A 5,458-nucleotide genomic window follows, 5' to 3' on the forward strand; every position below is an offset into this window, starting at 1 on the left:
CACATTCCAGAAGGAGGTGTGTGACAGTCTCTTCCTCCCCCCCGCAGCCACTTCGAGGGCAGCGTGCAGTGCGGCTGAGAGTCCGGGGAAATTTATATACGATCTTATAAGGGCTGCAAATGCATTAAGCAAAAGAGCAATGAACATTGAAACAAGTATCCAGTTATACCTTTGAGCTGCGTGAGGTCACCTCCCCCGACTCCTACATTACCCAATCACCCTAGTTTTCTGCCTAACTTGTGACCTGACTGGCCCTACGTGACTTCTCTTTTTTCTAAATTAAACTCACCTTCTGTTTTCTTGAACATACACTGTAACCGTCTTGCAAAAGCACTATCACATGTTAAGTTAGTGGTTTTGCATCGTTCTTCTTCTCCAATTGCACAAGTGGGGGATAGAAAAGTAGAACAGTTAAACAAATACACAACTCTGCACTAACTGCACCTGGTTCCAGTTAAGCAAAAAAACCATATTGTTCTAAAGTTCTGAACCACCATTGTATGCTGTTTTGGAAAATGTTGGGGGTGGTGGACCCTCAGGGGAATGCAGCAAGAACAGCCAAATGTCTGGTACCAAGAACCGCTCTAATGTAATGAGGGGTACATCAGGTTCCAAGTGATCAATTGTGATAGGGACTCTCTTGTCAGAGGCACAGACAGATGGATCCGTGGCTGGCAACAAAAGAAAATAGAATCGTGTGTTGTCTCCCTAATGCCAAGATCAAGAATGTCTCGGAGAAGATGCAGAATGTTCTCAAAGGGGAGAAGGACCAGCAGAGGTCTTTGTACACATTGGAACTAACGACATAGGAAAGGAAAAGGATGAGATTCTGAAGGGAGAATATAGAAAGTTAGGCAGGAACTTAAAAAGGTAATCCTTGAAGGTAGTAACATCTGGATTATAGCCGGTGCTACGAAGTAATGAGAGTAGGAATAGGAAGATAGAGCATATAAATGTGTGGGTGAGGAGCTGGTGCAGGGGAGGAGGGTTCACATTTTTTGGATTATTGGAATCTCTTCTGAGGTAGAAGTGACATGTACAAGGAGAACGGATTGCAACTGAATTGGAAGGGGACTAATATACTGGCAGGGAGGTTTGCAAGAGCTGTTTCAGAGATTTAAATGAGTGTGTGTGGAACCCAGGAAAATAGTGAAGAGAAAAGGTCAGTCTGAGACTGGTCCAGTTGGGAAAAGGGGTGAGTCAAACAGTCAGGACAGGCAAGAACAAAGCAGAGAACAAGATAAATTAAACTGCCTTTATTTCAATGTAAGAGGCCTAACAGGGAAGACAGATGAACTCAGGACGTGGTTAGGAAAATGGACTGGGATATCATATAAATTACAGAGATATGGCTCAGGGTTGAACAGGACTGGCAGCTTAATATTCTAGGATTACAAATGCTGTAGGAAGGATAGAAAGGGGAGCATGAGAGAGGAGGGGGAGTGATGTTTTTGATAAGGGTTGCTGTACTTAGGGAAGATATTCCTGGGAATACATCCAGGGAGGTTATTTGAGTGGAACTGAGGAATAAGAAAGGGATGATCACCTTATTGGGATTGTATTATAGAACCCCCCCCCCCCCCCAATAGTCAGTGGGGAAATTGAGAAACAAATTTGTAAGGAGATCTCATTTATCTGTAGGAATAATATGGTGGTTGTGGTAGGGGATTTTAATTTTCAAACATAGACTGGGACTGCCATTGTGTTCAGTGTTTAGATGGAGAAGAATTTGTTAAGTGTGGGCAAGAAAATTTTCTGATTCAGTATGTGGATGTACTTATGAGTGAAGCTGCAAAACTTGACCTACAGTTGAGAAACAAGACAGGGCAGGTGATTGAGGTGTCAGTGAGGAAACACAATAAGGGCAGCGACCATAATTCTATAAGTTTTAAAATAGTGATGGAAAAGGATAATCTGGATCTAAATGTTGAAGTTCTAAATTGGAGGGAGGCCAATTTTGATGGCATTAGGCAAGAACTTTCAAAAGCTGATTGGGTGCTGATGTTGCAGGTCAAGGGACAACTGGAAAATGGGAAGCCTTCAAAAATGGGATAATGAGAGTCCAGAGACAGTATATTCCCGTTAGGGTGAAAGGAAAGGCTGGTATGTGTAGGGAATGCTGGATGACTAGAGAAATTGAGGTTCTGGTTAAGAAAAAGAAGGAAGCATATGTCAGATATAACAGGAGAGATCGAGTGAATCCTTTGAGTATAAAGGCAGTAGGAGTATGCTTCAGAGGGAAATCAGGAGAGCAAAAAGGGGACATGAGATAGCTTTTGCAAATAGGGATATGGAGAATACAAATAGATTCTATCAATACATCAAGGACAAAGGGTAAATAGAGAGAGAATGGGGCCTTTCAAAGAGCAGTAATGCAGTCAATGTGTGAAACCACAGAGATGGGGGAGATATTAAACGAGTATTTTACATCAGTACTGTAGAGAAGGACATGGATGATATGGAATGTAGGGAAATAGATGGTGACATCTTGAAAAATGTCCATATTACAGAGGTGCTGGATGTCTTAAAATGCATAGAGATGGACAAATCCCCAGGACCTGATCAGGTGTACTTGAGAACTCTGTGGGAAACTCGGAAAGTGATTGCGGGGCACCTTGCTGAGATATTAGTATCACTGATAGTCACAGGTGAGGTGCCAGAAGACTGAAGTTTGACTAAAGTGGTGCCACTATTTAACAAGGGTGATAAGGAAAAGCCAGGGAACTATAGACCAGTGAGCCTGACATCAGTGGTGGACACGTTTTTGGGGGGACTCCTGAGGAACAGAATTTACATGTATTTGGAACAGCAGGGACTGATTAGGGATAGTCAACATGATTTTGTGTGTGGGAAATCAGGTCTCACAAACTTGATTGAGTTTTTTTGAAGAGGTAATAAAGACGATTGATGAGGGCAGAGCATGGACATGATTCTATGTACTTCAGTAAGGCATTCGACAGAGTTCCTTATGGTAGATTGGTTAGCAAGGTTTGATACATGGAATACTGGAATAACTAGCCATTTGGATATAGAACTGGCTCGAAGGTAGAAGACAGGGTGGTGCTGGAGGGTTGCCTTTCAGACTGGATGCCTGTGACCAGTGGTGTGCCACAAAATTTGGTGCTGGGTCCACTGCTTTTTGTCATTTATATCAATGATTTGAACGTGAACAAGGAGGTATAGTTTGTAAGTTTGTGGATATACCAAAATTGGAGGTGTAGTGGACAGCGAAGAAGGTTACCTCAGAGCACAATGCGATCTTGCTCAGATGGTGATTAATTTCGATGAATGCGATGTGCTGCATTTTTGAAAGGCAAATCTTAGCAGGACTTACTCACTTAATGGTAAAGTCCTAGGGAGTGTTGCTGAACAAAGAGAGACCTTGGAGTGCAGGTTCAGGTAGATAGTATAGTGGAGAAGGCATTTGGTATCCATTCCTTTATTGGTCAGGGCATTGAGTATAGGAGTTGGGAGGTCATGTTATGACAATACAGGACATTGGTTAGGCCACTTTTGGAATATTCCAATGTGCAATTCTGGTCTCCCTCCAATCAGAAAGATGTTGAGAAATATTAAAGGGTTCAGAAAAAATTTACAAGGATGTTGACAGGGTTGGAGGATTTGAGCTTTAGGGAGAGGCTAAGTAGGCTTGGGATATTTTCCCTGGAGCATCGGAGACTGAGGGGTGACCTTATAGAGGTTTATAAGATCATGAGGGGCACAGTTAGGGCAAATAGACAAGCTCTTTTCCCTAGGGTGGGGGAATCTAGGCCTAGAGACAAGCTCTTTTCCCTAGGGTGGGGGAATCCAGACCAAGAGGAGCATAGGTTTAGGGTAAGAGGGAAAAAATTTATAAGGGGCCTAAGGGGCAACCTCTTCACACAGAGGGTGGTGATTGTACAGAATGAGATCCCAGGGGAAGTGGTGGAGGCTGGTCCAATTACAATATTTGAAAGGCATCTGGATGGGTATATGAAAAGGAAGGATTTAGAGGATATGGGCCAAGTGCTGGCAAATGGGACAAGATTAGGTTAGGATATCTGGTTGGCATGGACGAGTTGGACCGAAGGGTCTGTTTCAGTGTGTACATCTCTATGACTTTAATTACTCCATAACTGTACCAGTTAAAATGCTAACCCTCTCATATAAAGTTCCCCCGACACACACACACACACACACAATTTATTGACAATCACTCGGGTTGAGTATGATTGTCCTCCATAAGAACAACTAATTGTGGTTCTTCATGTGGTTGAAGAAGCCAATCAGGGATCCACAGATTCTATTGCAGTGTGGGCATGTTCTGGCTATCCTTGTGCAAGAGTCGCTTCTGTTCAGCAACACAGCAGAGATCATTTTCATGGCTTATATCTCACAGATAGATGACGTTTCTCCAGTGATTCCTGTTTGTAGCCATGTCCTCCCATATTGATGTTGATGTGGAATTTCTTGAGGTTCATCTGGATGTTATCTTTGAAGCATTTCTTTTGGCCCACAGGGGAATGCTGACCTTCCTTCAGCGGGGAGCACAAGACCTGTTTTGTGGGGCGTGAGTTGGGCATTAAGATGACATGGTCAGTCCATCAGAGTTGCTGTTGAATTATGGTGGTGGTTATGCTGGCAATGTTGGCCTCCTCCAAGATGCTAGTGTTAGTACACTTGTCTTCCTAGGTGATCCGCAGGATTTTTCATTGGGACCTCTGGTAGTCTTTAAGGTGCCTACTGTAGGTAATTCACATTTCAACTCCATATAGCAGTGTGAGAATGACAACAGCTTTGTAGACCAGAAGTTTAGTCTGGGCCTGCAGTTGTGGTCTTCAAACATCCTTCTTCTGAGTCGGGCACAGGATCCACTGGCACAGCTCAGATGATGTCATACTTCTATATCGATGTTGGCCTTGGACACGAGAAGCATGCTGAGGTGTGGGACGTGATGTATATTTTCAAGCAGATGGTTGTTGATTCTTCCTTTTTTTTCAGACCCCACCCTCCTGAAACCTTGCCCTCACACCCTGACCCTTTTACATAGGCTATGCCACCTCCCCTCCGCTGAGATCCAACCCTCACACCCTGCCCCTTCTGCACAGACTATAACTCTGAAGACCCTAACTTCACACCATGTTTCTTTTACGGAGACCAATGCCGCCTGATACCCTACTCTCTCACATCTTGCCCCATCTATACAGACCACATCAGTTCTCTGAAACGCCATCCCCTACATTCTGCCCCTTCTACCCATATTACACCCCTCGCCCAGACCCTGAACACACAAAGAGCTCCTTCCATCCAGACCCTCTGCTGAGACTGCACCCTTCAGGAGCCCCGCCCTCTCAACGAGCCCCACCCCACCCTCATCCCACCATCACTCCTGCGATTTCAGGCCATGGCGGTGGCAGTATTCTTTTTGTTACTATCGCTGTTTTTCCTCTGGTCACCCGGTGACTCAGGTAAGTACCCT

Source organism: Hemiscyllium ocellatum, chromosome 19 (genome assembly GCF_020745735.1).
Source record: "Hemiscyllium ocellatum isolate sHemOce1 chromosome 19, sHemOce1.pat.X.cur, whole genome shotgun sequence".
Taxonomy (NCBI): domain Eukaryota; kingdom Metazoa; phylum Chordata; class Chondrichthyes; order Orectolobiformes; family Hemiscylliidae; genus Hemiscyllium; species Hemiscyllium ocellatum.